The following is an 18,030-nucleotide window of genomic DNA, read 5'->3' as shown; positions in this document are numbered from 1 at the left end:
GAGTGCCCTTGGTGTTAGATCCACAAGCAGTGCCCCTTGGTGGCGGGCAGCCCCCCGCCCACCCCCGATGGCCGGGCCCCAGGAGCCCTCCAGCCCGTCCTGCCCTGCCTAGTCCCTGACTTTCTCTCTGACCTTCCTGTGGTTGTAAGTGAACAGAAGCTCAGTCCAATCCCTTGTAAGAAACAAAGACATGGTTTCCTTTCTTCTAAGGATACACGGGACGGCCTCAGGCACGGCTGGACTCGGGGACGCTGAAGAGGCCCCCGGCCCTCCCTGCCCCTGCTCCGGAGGCCCCGCGCGCCCGTGGGTGCGTTCTCTGCCCAGATCTGCCCTCCCGGAGCGGAGATCGCGGCCCCTCTCCGCTCGCACTGCCTTTGCGGCGGGGGACCCAGGGATGGCATTTCCTTCCCCAGGGGGACGTTCAGATCGGCTCAGCCCGCGACGACCCTTCCACGCACGGCCAGGGGCCCTGGACCAGGTGCCGGAGCCGCAGCTGAGGCGCAGACCCTCCACCAAACACAGGGGCCTGGAGAATGGCCTGCACCGGGACGGGCCTGGTGATCAGGGTCCTGGGCCCGCCCACAGGGACATTTTGCTGGTGTTCCCCTAAAGACTTTATGAATAAAGTGACTCAGCTGAGCCTTTCCCTTCCAAAGCTCAACAAGTCGCACTGAAGGGCTTACTTTATAACTTGCCTTGAAAGGACTATTCACTTTTATGAAGCCCTAATAATACAGGGGTGGATATAAAGGGGAGATGGTCAAACAGATAAGAATAACAAGGAAAAATGATTCTCTCTTACACTTTCAGATTCAAGGGGGAAAGATAAGTGTCAACTGAGATCACAGTGACAGCCGTTTCGTGTTTTCCCAGGTGCTGCTAGACGGGGACCCTCTCTCCCTTCCTTGAAGCATCGCTGCCTCCCTGTGAACCCAAACTCGGGAAAAGAAACGAGGGCGTAATGCACGTTCTGAAGGGACGGGAAACACTTTTTGCGGTAGGGTATCGTTTCAGGACCCGGGTTTGCTGCAGGGGCTACGAGTGTTTCATGAGCAGAAGAAGAAGGGACGTTTGCTGTTTTTCCACTTCATGACTTCAGATGTGAGTGTCTGCCCTTTCCAGAACCGCCCGTGAAACAAGCCCCGCCCCTGCCCCCCGCAGTGAGGACAGAAGTGTAAGGAGCTCTGGCAATGTGGGTGGGCGCCACAGACAGAGAGCAGCACTTTATGGGGGGGCTGGGGGAGGGGGGCAGGTTAAGGCGCCAAATATACACTAAAAGAAGAAAACTAGAGTTCGGGCGGTAAGCACGCAGTGGAGAATAAAATCAAATAAGTCTATAAATAAATAAAACACAACTCATGAAATACACCCTTATTTCCTTCATTGCCTTAAGGCAGGTATGGTCAGAAAAGTAACGGCCCCCAAAGATGTCCGCATTCCGGGCCCCGGCATTTTTGAACGTGTGAGTGATGAGGCAGATGGGTTGATGCTGCTCCTCGACTGACTCAGGAAGGAGCAGGAGCCTGTATGACCGCGGGCACGTGCGACCACGGGGTCCTTCAGAAGGGGAGCCGGGGCGGAACAGGCTCAGTGCAGGCGAGAAGGACCTGCTGGGCCAGCGCTGGCTTCCAAAGTGGCGGGGGGGGGGCGGGGGGGCGTCCCAGGCCAAGGAAGGCTGGGTGGCCTTTGGAGGCGGGGAGGGGGAGAACCCAGATTGTCCCCGAGAACCTCCAGAAAGGATGGCGCCTGCGGTCGGCCCAGCCTGGGCCCAGGGAGCCGGTTCCAGGCCTCCCGCCCCCAGAAGCTTTGGCGGGTTTGTTTCGCTCAGCAGTGCTTGTGGCGGCCACAGGGAGCTCCTGCTGCGGGCCAGGCAAGGGGGAGAAAGTTCACTTGGGAAACAGCTTCTTTGTCTGTTTACAATGGTGTTTATCCAACCATCGAGGTGAGCGCCGGCTTCGCTGCTCTGGTATTTCGTCCACGCGACCCACTTCTGCGAAGCACCCTTGGTCCTGTTTTATGCACATTTTCTCTCTAGGATTGGAGCCAGTCTTTCTTACAGGAAACATTTTTTTTCCCCCAAGCAGGAGGGGTTTTTTGTCCTTTACTAGCTGGCAGCTAAGCAGGACTTACCCTAATGTCCAAGCTCCTCATTTCCACGCAGAAGCCATCTCCGAGTGGCAAATGGGGGGAAATAGCTAGGAACAGTTACATTTCCAGCCGCTGGCTACAGAAAGAGAAGTGACACGTCAATGGTGGGGAAATGCTATGTAGCTGCAATTTACAACGTGTTTGGGTCGCCCAGCTACGTGTTAGGAAGCTGGGTTTGACCGGTCAGAGAAAATCGTTGCAAAAACAGGGACTCCGTGGGCCTGGAACGTTGCTTCTTACCGCAAGTTCTGAGACGATACAAGCAGCACTTGTTCGAGCAGAAAAAAATAAATAACCGCTAAGAGGAGTGAAGAATGCAGCTATTGAGAGGCACCTATGGATGGAGGGAGGTGAGGCTCAGACGTGGAACACTGCGGAGCAGGTGGGACGTGGTGGAAGGGACCCCTCCCCCCACCCCCTTCTCCTCTCTCTCTCTCTCTCTGACACTGAAACTCTGTAACCATTATTTTCCTTCACTCTCAGGCTTTTAAAAGAAAACCTCAGAAATCTCAGTAGTGATACATTTTTTGCTCCTTTTTAGAAGGAAGAGAAGAAGCGTCCTGAGGGGCAGCAGCACCTTTTCAGGGACCCTGTGCTAACTAACCAAGGGAGTCAGGTTAGTTCAACAGTAATTCAGCTCCGGGAACTGGCCCAGCCCAGCGGGACACACCGTCCACGGGGACTCCGCACGCGCAGCCGTGCGCCGGCTCTCCACAGCACCGGACCACAGGCTGGCGGCTCGGCAGGGCGGAGCCCTTGGGTCCCGGCTGTCTCCAATCGGCAGGACAGGCCGCTGGCTCGGACCCGCGGCAGGGCCCACACGGGCGCAGGGAGGCGGGGTGAGGGGTCCGGGTAGGAACACAGGCCTTCCCTCTGAGATCCCCGCGGATGCTGCCCTCCACGTTTATTTCTCCAGAACCGATGGCTTGTCCCCCTCGGCAGACGCTGGACGGGCGGTGGGGGCCGGACGGGGAAGGAGCGCTCTGGGGGCAGTCAGGGCTGTGCCCGGTCCCCGCTGGCTGGCACGGCCTGACAGGCGCCACCCCCTGGCGCTGTGTGTCCTGTTTGGAGGCCGGGAAGCGAGGGCTGGGCCCGAAGTCAAGGGCAGCCCGGGAGATGGAGCCTCCGGTGCTCTGACCTGGGGCAGATCCCTGAAGTGCTTTTCCTTTGCCTTTTGAATAAGACCAGGGCATGTGTTTTGGAAAGTTGGTGTGACCAGTAAATGACACATTTAAGTAGAAACTGGACACTGTAATGCCTCCCGTGTCGGGGGGCATCTGTGGCCACAGGAGACACGCCTGACCTTGAGCTTGACCGGCGATCGGGGTCACGTTGACCCAAGAGCTCAGAGAGCACTGCCCCTGCGGAGGGAAGAGAGAAGAAAGGAGCTGCGTGGACACGCCCCGGTCACGCCCGTGGATCGGAGGGGAGAGTGCGCTGCAGGGGTCAGGAGGCAGGCTGGGCCACAGCCCCGTGGAACGGTGGTGTTCATTCTCCACCAGCGGTCGGGGCGCCAGAGAGCCCTGCCGGGCGCACAGAGGGCGGGCACAGGCGGCAGGCCACCGGGCCGGGGGGAGGAGGCCGCGCCTGCGAGCCAGGAAGGGTTCTCCCCGGGGCCAACCCTGCCAGCACCTTGATCGTGAACTGCGAGCCTCCAGAGCTGTAAGACAATTAATCTATTTTAAATGAAAGCAGGTGCTTACACCCAGCCTGCAGTGTTCTGTCTTAGCAGCCGGGATGGCTGATACAAGAGCAATTAAGCACAGAGATGGTCAGCAACTCCCTCAAGGTCGCACGGCAGGCAGGCGGGGACCGGGCAGCAGCCCGTGTGCGCGTGTGCGTGTGTGTGCGTGTGCAGGGGCCACATGTCCACACGGCCGGGGAGAGAGTGGGGCTGTCTCTCACCCCAGGAAGAGCGGCTGCTGGCTTCTGGGCCTCCCCGCACCAGTGTGGTCCCAGCAAAGACCAGCGTCCCGGGCCTAGTGGCGGCTTTGCTGAGGCCACACGGCTGCCCTCCGGCCTGTCTTGACCATCTGCCGAGCCAGGAGGAGGCTCTTCTGCAAAACAGGGAACGCATGCAAGGCCTGGGGCCGCGGCCTCAGGCACAGCCGGCTCATGCTGGGGACCCTGTCCTGGGCGAGCGGAGAGGAGGCAGCCCCAGCCTCCGCTGGCACTGGGCGCAGGACGGGGACATTGCCTGTGGGCGAAGGGACAGCTGCGAGGCGATGGCCCGGTCCACTGGCTCAGACTCGCTGCGGGCAGAGCTCGGGTTCACCGGAAGCGGGCACTCGCGCGGGGGGGCGGGGGGCAGTTAGCGTTTGGGCGGGGCGGGCGCGGGCAGAAAACACCAAGCCCCCAGCCACCCGGCCTCCTGCAGGAAAGCCACAGGTGCGCCCACCGAGGCTCCTGATGCCCAGCCCTTGCCCCTTCGCACGCGTCTGGAGGGATTTCGTTTGTTGTTCGTCTGTCCCTTCGCCTTGGAGTTTCTGAAACACTCCCCAGAGCCGCCCGTGCCGGCTCTGCAGAAGCACGGCCACGGCTGGGAGCCTGTTCACAGCCAAGCGGGAAAGCTGCTCCGCAACGTGCCACTTCAGAGAGAACACATAAGACAAAGCCTGGGAGACGAGCCGAACCCCTGTCCCGGGACGCAGCCGACCTGTCTGCCGGCCCCTCTGACCTTGAACTGCCCCGCTGGGTGGGGCATGCTTGTCGGCCCACTGAGGCTCCCGCGGCCCCTACTCCGTGACTCAAGGCTGGTCCCGGCTTCCCACGCCCTGTCCTGGGCCTTCCGCCCCAGTCCCCACCTCCGCCCGCAGGTAAGGGAGCCTTGGAGGGATGGGTGCCTCACGGAGAGGCTGGCCTGAGCGTGGCCGTCCCGTCTGGGTGGCTTTGCGCGGACAGAGGGCTGAGGTGTTTCCCGGACTTCATGTGCCGGCAGGTTAACTCCCCGAGGGCTTTCAAAGCTGCGGATGCAGACTCAGGGTCTGGGGCGGGCCCGGGATCGCGCCTTTCCGATGCCTGGTGCTGCTGCTGGTCTGCAGACGGCACTCAGCGCAGCCCGGCTGCTGGGGGACACTACTGGGGGGCGCTACTGGGGGGCGCATCAGTCGGGGTTCTCCAGGGAAACAAACTGAAAGATGATTATCTATCTATGCATCGATCTGTCTCTTGACGATCAGTCTGTTGAGATTCATTATCAGGAATTGGCTCCTGTCGTGATGGAGGCTGTCACGTCCCCAGAGCTCTCGCGGGCAAGCTGGAGGCCCCGGAGAGCCTCGGCGCCCTGCGCGGGCGCAAGGCAGGGTCACGCCGTGGGCGCAGCGGGCGCGCCAGGCGGGAGGGGCGCTCCGACGCCCGGAGGGCCGGCTTCCGGCTCTGCTCCCCCGGGTGGATGCCCGGCCCCGGGAGGGCGGCCCGCCGAGCTCAGCCTGCGGACTCCGGCGTCCGCCTCGCCCGGCCCCCACACGGACACACCCGGAAGAATGTGCGGCCCAGGGTGGCCACTTTGCGGCCCCGCGGGCTGACACGCACAAGGCACGGGCACGAGGTGGGGCGTGTGCCCCGCTAGGGTCTTTGCGGGCCCTGGTGCCCGCGTGTGTCTTCCTGAAACTCTCCAGCGAGAAGGCCCCGCCGCGTCCCTTTGGGGCGGAACGTTCCTTCCCGCACTGGCTCCCCAGCTCCCCGGAGCTTCTCCACCCCCGCCCCCTGGGCTGCCCCTTCGCTTCTTTCTCTCCGTTTATGGTGACGCCCCTCCCGCAGGCACTGGACCACCCGCTGCGCGAGAGGTACACGCGGGGGTCAGGGAGGACCAAGGACGAGACACCCTGGGGTGTGGAAGGGCAGGCACGTGCTTTGTGGGGTCCAGAGCACATGAGAATGGGGGCTCCTTGTTCAAAAACGAGGGTTTTCAAGACAGCAGTGGCAGACGAGACAGCAAGAGCAGAGCCCTAAACCCCCCGCGGGCCCTTCTGAGCCGGGGGCCCCGAGGGGCCGCCGGGGGCCCCTGCCCGCGCGGCCGGTTCTGGGTGCGGGGTGCAGCAGGGGACACGTGCCAAGCTGCAGGTGCTGTGCCAGAAGGAGACTGGGTCGGCCCAGAGCCGAGAGCCGGGAAGATCAAGGCCGGATGGACACGCCTGCTGACTTGCGCCTCCTCTGCTGTCTTTCTCTCCTCCCTTTTTTCTCTTTCTCTCCCTCCTCCAACCTCTTTCTCTCTAGCCCTCACTTCTTTCTTACAAGGTAGTTTTCAAAACCATTTCTAATGAAATGTGTTTATCACCCATTATATTTGTCATTCCCAAATATTTATGAATTAAACCAGTTGGCGTCCCTTTTAAACCCTGTCACAGCAGCGGCGACAGCGGAGTCCTGTCTGCTAAGACAGTGTGTCCCTCTGCGGGTGGAGGTGGGGTGTGTGTGTGGCGCCTGGGGACCCCAGGCCATGACAGGCTCCCCGGGGGCCTGCCGGTTGTCTCGGAATCCAGAAGAAGGTCTAGAAGTGGGGGCCTCGGAGGAAGGCTGTCCTGGGGGTGGCTGACCCCACCCAGACGGCGGGCCGCCCACCCTCTCTGCGCGTGTGGGAAGGGCCTTGGAGTCCGTTCGACCTGGTCTCCTGGTTCGAGACAAGCCCAGGAAGGGGAAGAACAGACCCTTGATGGTAAGGGACGACCGCCTAGACTGTTTTCAGCCTAGGCCTGAGCCTGGACCGTCCACCACTCCTTGGTGGGGTCTGTGGGGTCGAGGAGGTTGGGATGAATCCGAGCAAATGCATCAACAGCTGCTAGGAAAAACCAAACTCCCGCCTCTCTCCTGGTGGGTCCCGAGTCCACCGTAGCTCAAGGAGTGAGCACCCCTGCAGCAAGCGTTTCCTGAGCGCACGGCAGGTCAGTTCCGGGGAGCGTGGCGTCCCTCACGGGCTCGCCTCGAGCTGGAGACGAGGCCGCGCGGGCCGCCCTCTCTCTCTGGAGCAAAGCCCTGCTGGAGCCACGGGGTGTATTGTAAGATACCGCCTGTCCTTTCTTTAAAGAGGACACCTACAAATGAACGACGGGACAGAACAGAAGCAAGTGCCAAGCTCCTAGTGGTAGGGTGTGCGGGCGCCCACGCTCGTTCGGTGAATGCTTCCTGTGCACGCATGGCGCGCCCGGCCCTCTTCCGAGGCCAGGGCGACAGCCGCGCCCCCGACGGACCCCGGCCCTGCCCTGCCCTCGGCGCCTCTGCTCCCAGGGCCGACCTGCGGGGTCTGCGCGGCGCCCCCAGAGTGGAGGTGCGGCTCGTCTCTGCGGAGTCACCTCTCTGGCCAGGGCTGTTTGCTGTGACTCCTCCAGACCCCACCTAGTGAGGCTTCGCGTGACAGGGTGGGGGGAGCTCTTCGCTGAAGCTGAGTCACGGGCCAGCGACGCAGTCTCTGCCGGCCCCTCTGCCATAAACCCTCGATGCTCAGACGCACGTTCCTTCTCCAGTGCGAACGCGATGTTCTCTTCCGATGACAGCGGTGCCCTGGGGACCGTGGTGGGGATGCTGCCGTGCTGTGCCAGATGGCGCTTGCGTTTTAATCCAATGCCCTGTTCTCTTGGCCACCGTGCGGAGCAGCAACATACTGAGCAGAGCAGACGAGAAACGGCCCGGAAGCCTGCGTGGCCTCTCAGGCTTTTGAGGTCAAGCCATGCGCCCAAAGTGTGGATCTGCTGAGTCCCATTAACCCCAGCAGTGGCAGGGGGTTCTGGGAACGAGGGCCCCGGAGGTGAGCCCTGAGCAGCTGCTGAGGCAAGTCCCGCAGGGTCGGGGGGTGATTTAGGAGGGGCGGGAGGGACAGGAAGGGCCCCGAGGTGCCTGGCTCCCCTGTGGGCGGGGCCAAGCGTTTGTCTTACAGAGTCTCAGTCAGGTTTTCAATCTCTTAAGGAAACGTGATCCCATTTTACTTATTAATTAAGCTATCTCATTTTTTAGAGAGAGAGGAAGGGAGGGAACATCCCCAAGTGGTTGCCTCTCATGCGGCCCCTACCGGGGACCCGGCCCACAACCCAGGCATGTGCCCTGACTGGGAATCGAACCGGTGACCCCTCAGTTTGTAGCTGGCACTCAACCCACGGAGCCACACCAGCCAGAACGACACAGGAGCCCATTTTAGTGATGAGGAAGCTGTGGCTCAGAGGCTGAGCCCAATCACTAACTTTAACGAGTGCGTGCAACGTGCTGTGCAGACCTGCTGTCTAACCCTCTGAACCTCCTGGGGGTGGGGGTGACACCCCTGTTTTACAGAATGAGAAAGGGAGGCTGATGGGAGGGTACGTCCCGTATGTCCCCTACTCCAGGCTCCAGAGCTGGAGGGCGGTTTGGACTCGAAGCCGCCAGCCTAACCCCAGGGTTCGGTGTCTTAGCTGCTTCGGATGACGTCAGAGCAGAGAGAGCCGTGCCAGGGTGCTCGGATGGCTGCTCCCAGGATTCGCCTGAAGGTCCCCCGGCAGCTGGTGGGGGGCAGGTGGGCCAGGTACGGAGTGTCACCGGAAGCAAAGTCCTGGGCGCCTAGCAATGGGCAAAACTAGAGAAAACAACTCTTGTGGGCAGGGCCTCACCCCCGGGCGACCCTTCCTCCCCTGGCCTGGCGCTGGTCATGTGGGTGAGACCCCCTTAGAGGAGCAACACAGGGGTTGCAGGGACCCCCGCCCCTCCCCGGCAGCCCCTCTCTTAAGCATGAAGCCCTCGGGACAAGGAGGTTCTTCTGATCAGCATCAACAATCGCGGGCACAAAGCCTGGGGTCTGTTGACCTCGAGACAGAATTCTGGCCCAACTAGAGATGGCGGCCAGGCCTCAGCTGGGCCTCAGCTTCGGTCGAGAAGCAGCAGAACCAGAGGAAGCCCCCGCCCTGGGCCGGCTCAGGGCCAGCTACTGCGAGCGATGACCCCCAGCCCGGGCGCCGACCAGTCCGCAGAGACCGCGGCCCTGAGAGGACACACCTGGAGAGCTGGTGACTATTCTACCGGGATCCGAGGCCTCCCCAAACCCGCGCCCCGGCCTTGGGAAACAGATAAAAACCCTCCCGAGGAGAGGCCCAGCCCGCTCCCTCGCCCCCTCCAGAGCACGCCCCGCCTTCTTCCCGCAGTGCCCCCCTTTGCCCGCTCTCCTGAGCTCCCGGGGCCCTTCTTCCCTCTCTCCCGGGTCCGCGCAGCGCCGCTGGCTCACTGCCGGCGCTGTGACTCTCTAAATAAACTTGTGTTCGTGTCTTGGCTCTGAATTCTCTCCCAGGCGACTCAAGGACCGAGGCCCGGCTCCGCCGCTCACGCAGCCCCGCCCTCGCCTCCGCGGCAGGGACGGCGGAGCCGTCCCGAGGGGCAGAGCGCGCCCAGCTACAGGGGCCGCGGAACGGCGCAGGTTAGGCCTGCGCGGGCCCATGTGTACTTGGATTTTTTTCAATAAATAGGTACAACACTGTAATTGTATTTTCCTTATGGTGTTTTTATTTAATTTTTTAAAAAATTTATTAGAGAGAGGAAGAGAGAGAGACAAACATCATGTTTTCCACTTATTCATGCCTTCATTGGTGGATTCCTGCATGTGCCCTGACTAGGGATCGAACCCGCAACCTTGGCCCATCAGAACGATGCTTTAACTAACTGAGCTGACCGGCCAGGGCATGATTTTCTTAATAAGTTTCTTTTTTCTAGCTTACGTTAGTGTAAGAATACAATTTATAATGCATATAACCTACACATTGTTGATCGTTTTTTTTATGCTGCTGGTAAGGCTTATGGTCAACAGCAGGCTGTTAGTCAAGTCTTGGGGGAGCCACAAGTCATATGTGAACTCTGGGCTGTGTGGGGGTTGCCGCCCCTAACCCCCAGGTTGATCAAGAGTCGGCTGTACTCCGCACTCACTTTCAGGAGAGCCGTTAGTAACCCGCTGGTACCACCGGACCGCCGTGCACGCCTCCAGGGAAGGCGTTTATCTAACAAACATTGTTTAATGTTGCTATATGCCACTTCCTTTCTCTTTCATCCACACCCAGGGATACTTTTTCATTGCTTTTAGAGAGAGAAACATCGATGTGGGAAGGAAGCATCGATTGGCTGCCTCTCATATGCGCCTGGACGGGGGGTTGGAGGTGCTGGGGCCGGGGCCAAACCCACAACCTGGGCCTGTGCCCTCCCTGGGAATCCAGCCCACATCCCTTCGGTTATGGGTCGATGCTCCAGCCAACTGGGCCACGCCAGCCAGGGCGTACAAGCCCCTTCCTTGTCTAAGGACATTAGTAATGTTAAGTCATTCATCCTTGTAACAGCCCTATGCTGTAGGCGCTGCTACCATCTCAATTACATAGATGGGGAAACTGAGGCACAGAGGGCTGAAATAATTTGACCAAAGTCACAGCTACAAAATGATGGGGCTATGGTTTGAAACCCTGCAGTATGGCTCTGGAGCACGGCCAAGCGCGTCTTGGGCGTCCTTTGGGAAAAGCCACCTACTTGTTTTCATAAATATATTCCCCTTCCAAGATGGCGGCTTGTCACAGGTAAAGAAATTGCTTTTTGTCCTGGGATGAAAAGCCTCACAAAGGAATGACTCTCACTTAGAGGCTTGGGCAGGATACTGGCTGAGATGAAGGTAGTTTTTTGAAAGGGCGCCTTTTGGAAAAATTTTCAAACTTCATTCAATACCGCCGCCCACCCCCCAACACCCACTGTGGGCCCTGGTGGACATGTCACCGGGAGAACGCCTGTCCTCAACCTTCTTCCCAAGCTGATACTGGGACGTACTTCCCGCGTCCGCAGCGCTCACCTCTCTTGAGAGCTCCTCTATAGCCCAGTGTTCTGAGCAGCCCAGATGTGCCAAGAACTACGCTGGGTACTAGGATGCAGCATGGACTCTGGATCCATGGAGGGCGGCGGGATTAAATGGCAGTTTCAGCTCTGTGACATCCTGGGTGGGGACGTGGGGACCTGGGCTTGGCCCCGTCCAGGCAGCTCCCAGTGCCCGGGAGCCTGCGCACGGCGGGACGTTGTTCAGCAGGGTGTACTGGTGCGAGCGCTGACTGCGCGGCAGCGTCCTGAGGAATGGGGAGGGATCAGCGAAGCGAAGAGGTGTGGGGGTCGCGGGGTTCTGGGCGAAGGGGAGAGACCAGGTGCAGAAGGATGATTCTGCAAAATGTAGACCAGACTTCAGGAGCAAGGGCTGGGGGTGAAAGACCTGGAAGGTCTTCTCTGTCCGGTGGGGTGAGGGGGCAGAGATCGGGGCCAGGCTCTGGGAGGTGGCGAGAGCAGAGGGGAGAACCATGGAGAAGTCCAGCATGGCTTCGCTTTCCTGTTTAGGTTTACCCTCCACGACACCAGCCGCTCCTTTTGTGGTTCCACTTTCTCTTTAAATTGATTTTTGGAGAGAGAGGAAAGGAGGCAGGCAGAGAGCAAGAGAGAAGAAGGCATTAATTGGTTGTTCCGTTTATTCACGCATCACTGGTTGAGTCTTGTATGTGCCCTGACCAGGGATCGAACCTGCAGCCTCGGCGTACTGGGCTGATGCTCTAACGCACTGAGCCACCTCGCGGGGGCCTAGGGTTCCACTTTCAACCAGAGGACCCCAGGAGCTCAGGCCTTCCAGCCCCTGGGGGCGAACACCTCCGCCGAATCTGGCTGTGCTCCTCCTGATGGTGAACCGTATTAATGGTGAAGTCCAAAGCTCTGAAGGTGAGGGGGACAGAGCTTTCTCTGGAGTCTCTACATCACCGTTGGGTTTCTGTGTGTGCCTCACCACCTGGCGAAAGGTAAACGGCCAACGGGACAACGACATACCTGGGTTTTACAGACCAAGCGAGGTCCGTGAGAACCGTTCCAGCTCACTACTCTGCCCAGTAGGTGAGTGTGAGGCCAGAGCCGCTCGCTAAGATTTCAAGTTCACTTGCTGGGCAGGTGAGTCAGCGGGGAAGCGTTGGGCTCCCTGGGGCTGGTGAAAGCCACCGCGCCCTACCTGGAGCCTGGCTGGCGCCAACATCCCGCGGCAGCTACGGGGCGGGAGTAGTTAGTTTCTTCTTGTAAAAAAGTTCTCGTCTGCCTCAGAGCCAGGCACACGCCTCCCAAGCCGAACCACGTGTCCTAGGTACAGCGTTTTGTGGCTGTTCCCCTCCCCCGTTCCCTTCCTCTGCTGTCTGCCTTAGGTGGCAGGAAAATCCTTTACCTCCGACCAATCCCACCGATCCCGAGCCGCGCGCGCGCGCCAACTCGAGCCCCTTCTCTGTGCGTCATTGGCTTCCTCCACCTATGAAGGGTGACAGGCAGCTTCGCGGACCTATTGCGGCAGGAGGCGGAGGCCACTCGGCCCACCCAAAGCCGCTTTGTTAGGGGCTCTGTCGCCGTCCCCCAACAGCCGCGCGTCCTCGGCCGGCCCCAGCTGCCCCCAAGCCGCGCCGCGGGGGTCGCAAGGGAAGGCAGCCCAGGTGCGCGCGGCACTGCATCCTTCCGGCCGCGCTCCGGGGCCGGGATGCAGCGAGGTACCCAGCGTGCTCCTGTTGTCAGTCTCCAGCTCAACTCCGAACGCCCCGCTCCTGTATCCACCGTTGTTGATTGGTCGGCAGGAGGCGGAGCGACCGTCAGGCAAACCAATTGGAGCCCGGTTTCCCACGCGCTCCTCTGGCCCCGCCCCCGAGGCCGCCCGCGGAGGCGCCCTGACGGCTCTCATTGGCCGACCGCGAGTGCCGAAGCGCGGCCGGGCGGAGCAGCGCCGCCGCCGTCGGGCTCGCGTCTCTGCAGAGCAGCGGTCGCCTCGGTCCCCGCAGCCCCGGGATCCCGGCGTTCCCGCATTGTTCCGTCCCAGTCGTGGAGATCCGGGACGAGCGTCGCGGGTGAGTACCGTGGGCCCGGGAGCGCGGGCTGGCTGGCCGGAGCCACCCCGAGGGCCGCGGTGAAGATGCCCGAGCTACTCTGCTCCTGACGGGCACGTCCCGACCCCCGTCTCCCGCACACCGGGGCTCCCGGCGGGTCCTAGCTCCCCCCGATTGCGTTCTCTGGTATTGTTTTTGTGTTCGCAAACTCGGGAGGCGGGGAGACATCTCTCACTCGAACCGTAAGGAGGGTGACGAGCCAGCGGCTCCCAGGTGCCCGGCGCCGAATGGAAGTGACAGTGTCCGGGCGCTGGCATTCGGTCTTCCTGGCGGCGGGAGGTCAGCGCTGACTTGCGGCGGCGGCGGCGGCACTTTGTATTTGTCGGCTGATTTTTATCAACTTCGGGGAGGGCGTGCGTGTGCTTGCGTGTGGCTGAGTGTGCCTCCGTCCCCGACCTGAGCACCTCCAGGCCCGGGATTTCGGCGACGCCGACTGGGCACTCACCTTGGCGATCGGTGCCCTGCTCGGGGCCAGACCCACGGGGAGGAGAGCCGGGGGTTGGCACGCTGGGCCGAAGACCCGCGGCCGATCAGGGTGGGGGCATTTAAAGCGGCATCTTGCGGGCGCGCAGACAATGACTGGCCCGGGCGCGGGGTCCAGAGGTCTGTGCGTGGGGTTCCCGCGCGCGATCGCGGGCTGCCCGCTGGGATGCTGCTTTGCCGCGCCTCTCACCGCCGGGTCGGGGACCCGCGTGGGGCCTGCTTTTGTTTACGGACCTCGCCATTGGGCGAGAGCTGCGCTCTGCGCTCCCCCGGCCTGCCGCTGCCGCGCGCCCCTCCGAGCTGGGAGAAGTTGGTGCGTGCTGTCAGGTGATGCCCCCTCCCCCGGCCTCCCGGAGAAATGCTGCAGGGAAAAGACGCCCTGGAGGCGCCTTCGCTTCCACTATCGGCCGCGCACGCACGGCGCCCCCAGCCCCCTGCTCCCAGGGGCGCGGCGTCCCGGCCAGGGTCCCTCTCAGATGGACGGCTGTCGGGGCGCTGACCGAGCCACCCGCCCCTCCCTTCCAGTAGCGTCTTCTATCTAGCCTTGCCCTCTGATCAGCCCACGTCGACCCGAGCCTGCCTTTTTCTGCGCGCTGGCAGAGCTTGAGTCTTGAAGGACGCGCGCGAGCCCTTCGGGACGCCGGCCAATCCGTGCCCTCTTCGTTGGTACCCACGCGGCCCCGCGGAGCAGCTGTGGGGCACCCTTGAGTCAGAGCGAGCTGGATCCGGTTACCCACGCGTGCTGACTTGGCACACACTTTGTTAGAGCTGGAGTAGAGGTGGAGAGCCTGGCGCGGAGGTCAAACCAACCCGGGTTCCAGTACCTGCTCAGTGCCACTCACAAGCTGGGTGATCCAGGCCAGCTACTCAATCTTCTGCGTCTCAGTTTCCGAGCATGGAAAGTGGAGATGAGCATCCCCGTTGCGGGGGGTGGGGGGGGAGAGGGTTAAAATGACAGTGGCAAATTAACTGCTTAGGACAGTGCCTGCCACGCATGAACCCCTGGCGGAACGTGGTTGTCCTGGTAGGGGCTCTGTTACAGGGACAGCCCGGTCCTTTCCCTCCGGCCTCCACCCTCCCAGCTCCTGTGCGCGTTAAAAAGCGGGAGGACCGCTCTTTTCCGCTCAGAACGGGGCTCGTTTTAATGGGCTTAGGTTTAACTCCGTGGCGCTTAAACTAATCGTTTCCAGCTTCGTTTCCTGTTTGAGTTTCCGTCGGGTTTCGGCGGTTTCTCCTGCCGGCCTTCCCTCTGCCTTGAGGCCATGCTGAGGCCCAGGCCTGGGCGGAGGCAGAACCTGTCCAGGTGGGAAGGAACCAATGGCCGCCGTGCAGAGCGGTAAATGCCCGGATGGAGGGAAGTTTGAACAAAGAGATACCTGGAGGCAGGGAGGGAACACTTCCTGGTAGCAGGGGGTGTGGGCTGGGCCCTGGAGCCGGAGTCTTGTCCCTGGCAGGTTTCTAGAATACGCTCCTTTGCACCCCACAGTAAAGAGCTCCTGCGGTGGGGGGAGGGGAGATTGTCTTTGAGTGTAAACACGGAAGTTGCTAAGTAATTATCACCGAACGGGGGAGAAATAAACCTCCAGAGGAAGCTGTGACCAGCTCGGGAAGGCAGGAGGGAACTGATTGCGATGAATGGCTTCAAAATGCTGTCGGTGTGTTTTGACTTGTTTTTCCTCTGCTCCACCAGCTGACTTTCCTTAGGCAGCGAAGGAGCCAGTTTCATACAGAAAAAAACCAAAGAAGAAAAACTGCCTACCATAATCAGATATATAGTTTAAAAAAGACCATCTTAGGCTTGCCTGCAGAATAAGACGTTATTGGGAAAAAAAAAAGCAGTTTCCACACCCTTTCGCCGGTCGGTCGGGGCGAGTTCCTGCGCAGAGTGTCCCCTATCGCGTACTGTCACCCAGGCAGGGAGTGCAGGTCAGGCCGTCCCCCTGCCCAAACAGACAGACGACACACCCGCAACGGAACACCTGCCCGGCGGCAGCCCTGCAGCCTGGGTAGCAGGCCGGCGCCTCCGCCCCTGTGTCCCTGGCCTGTGCGACCCCTCCACCCCCCCCCCGCCCCCCACCCCACCCAGGATCAATAATCTGCGAACCAGTTCTGAGTTCCCGCGCATTCTGGGAACCCGCCAGCCCCCAGGGCTGGGGAGGTGGCTCTGCCCCCTGCTAGGGAGCTCACCGAGTGGGGCCTAGACTTGAAAGGGGCACAGGGTGAGGAAGCCTCATTAGCTGACAATTTAACTCCACTCTAAAGCTCCTCCGAAGAGCTGGAACAAAGGCTGGTCCCTGCCCCCTGCAGGTCTGTCTCCCAGCTCCCCACCCTGCCGCTCCCTTCCCAACCTGGAAGGACAGACAGCCCGGGTCCTATCTCCTCCCCCACCCTCACCCAATCCCCGCGGGCTCCCTCCCCACCCCCGCGGCGGGGAGCTTGCTGTCGGAAGGAAGGAGAGGCACTTTGTGCAGCTGCCTGTGAGTAGCTTTGAGCCCCCAGTATGTGGCGTGGAGGTCCGTGAGGATGGGGCGGCTGCCGCTGCCAGGGTGCGGCCGGCCGGGCGCGCCTCCTGGCAGCTCCAGACCGGCTCCCGACGCGCAGGTTCCGGCTTGTGGTTAGCAGAGGCAGGATATCGTTTCTGGCTGCGGTCGCCTGGGTTCCTGCATCTAAACACTGTCTCCCCGGTGTGCGTGTGAGTGAGTGTCCGCGCACAGATACGCTTTCCCCTCCGAGGTAACCAAGCAGAAGCCAGGCCTGCCTGAGTGTGGCTGGCAGGGTCACAATATGGGTGTCATGGTGTATTAGCTTTAATTTGAACATTTCGCCTACAGCACCATGGGGTGCACTTGAGTGTGATGTGGCTATGTAACAGAATGCCCTGCTCATCATCTTGTAATAAAGATTTTGTCATAAAAAGGGCGTTATTTGTGCGGGCCCCGTGGGTGAGTGGGGCGCATGTTTCTGAGTGTGTCCCTGTCCTTTCTCTCCCAACATAAAACAGATGTGCAAGTGCCCCCACAGAGGTTTTCTGTTTTGCACAGTTCCAACCTCCAGGTCATTTCATCTCTGAATGTTCAGTTTTGTGTAAATAATAACTCCCGTGGTTAAAAAAAAAAATCTCTCATCTGTGTAGGCCAAATCACTTCTTTTTAACGACTTAAAAAAAATTATTAAATAAAGGAGACACTGAAAAATAAAGCAGCGCCCAGCCAGGAACAGAGTGTTTGGAAAATGAAACAATGCTCTAGTGTAAAAGAGTACAAGATATTAATAGTGAGGCGACGTCTCCTGTCCCAAGCTCCCGCGCCTCCTTCCTCACTCCCGCGCTCCCTCGCGTGAAGCCGCCCTGTTCCTGGGCCCCGCGGGGGCATCATTAAGAACTTCATTAAGGCCTGGACTGTGGATGTGGAGAGCTCCTGCCTGTGCCCGTGTGAGATCCTTCTAGAAGACCTTGGAGCCTGTGCTGGTTGGGCCAGGGCTGAGCTGACACTTGCATTCTGCATGAGGGGGTCCCATTCACGTGGGCGGAAGTGGGGGCCACAGCCCTGGCCTGACATGCCAGCCCCCCGGCTGGGTGCACTCAGGGGTGCGAGACAAAGAGCGGCCATTCAGCCAGGAGCTCTGTGGGGGGCAGCTTCCACGCCCCCCACGTCCTGGCCTCCGAGTGAGCCAAGACCCTTGACCGCTCCATGTTGTCACAAGGTTTCCTTCCACAGGGGACACGTGGGTGCAGTTGAGGAAGGAGGTCCTTGCGGCTTTGAGACCCTCGGCCACACTGGAGTGTAGGAAGCAGGCTGCTGCCAGTTCTCTGGGGGTCGCTTTGAATTCAGGAAGGAGGGGGAATAAAAGGGAGGGAAGGGTGTTTGGTTTGGAAAAAAAAGGCACCTGTGTTTAGTTCTGGCCCCGGTCCCCCTTAAGCTGAAAGGCATCCTCTACAGGTTTGCAGGGAAATTTGTGGCTGGGAGCTCGTGGCCTCGGTGCCCAGGCTCGGCTTGGGAGGGGAGAGGAGGGAGTTGGCCCAGAGGCTATGGGGACTCAGTGGCTTTTCCTTAAAGACGCCACCGATCTCTGTTCTCCGCGGCCGTGGCGGAGGCAAGGTCCTGCAGAAAGAAGCCGCTTGGCACGGGGCCTGCAGCCCAGCGCGCTCTGGCCGCGCCTCCTCCAGGCTGGGAGCTGCTGACCTTGGACTCAGAGCCTGCTGGTCCCTGCACCTGGCCTCCCCTGCCCTCTGCCCAGCTGATAAGGGGCTGGGAAGCCACCGGCCAGCGCTGGGGAAGTGGCCAGGAGCAGATTTCCCCGGTGCTCTGCAGAAGAAAGAGGACGGGCTGGTCTGAGGTCCGCAGGTGGCGCCCCAGGGCCCTGGGAGAGGTCTGCTTCGCCTCCCCTCCTCCCACCAGGCGGGCCCCCCCCCCCCCGGCTTTGGGGGGCGGCTCTCCTGCCTGGCCATCTCAGAATTTCTTCAGATCCTGCGGGCAAGGTCTCCTTTGACCCAGCTGCAGCCCTGGCTTCGGGGAAGCGGACCCGGCTGCCGTCG

At 60.9% G+C, this 18,030-nt stretch overlaps 1 protein-coding gene across 1 annotated transcript in view; it reads left to right on the top strand.

Annotated features, from left to right (window-relative positions):
- The first annotated feature begins 12,889 nt into the window (after window positions 1–12,889).
- The window catches only part of TIAM1 (TIAM Rac1 associated GEF 1), a 228,237-nt gene continuing 223,096 nt past the window's right edge, over window positions 12,890–18,030 (top strand). Inside the window, exon 1 of the mRNA XM_054577830.1 lies at window positions 12,890–12,974. The gene's annotated coding sequence lies outside the window, so the exon portion shown is untranslated. The remainder of the gene's footprint in view (window positions 12,975–18,030) is intronic.

Source organism: Pteronotus mesoamericanus, unplaced genomic scaffold, assembly GCF_021234165.1.
Source record: "Pteronotus mesoamericanus isolate MK-2021 breed Mesoamerican mustached bat unplaced genomic scaffold, CSHL_Meso_final contig_116, whole genome shotgun sequence".
Taxonomy (NCBI): domain Eukaryota; kingdom Metazoa; phylum Chordata; class Mammalia; order Chiroptera; family Mormoopidae; genus Pteronotus; species Pteronotus mesoamericanus.
The sequence above is the reverse complement of the archived record's forward strand: the minus strand, read 5'-3'. Positions and strand labels throughout refer to the sequence as shown.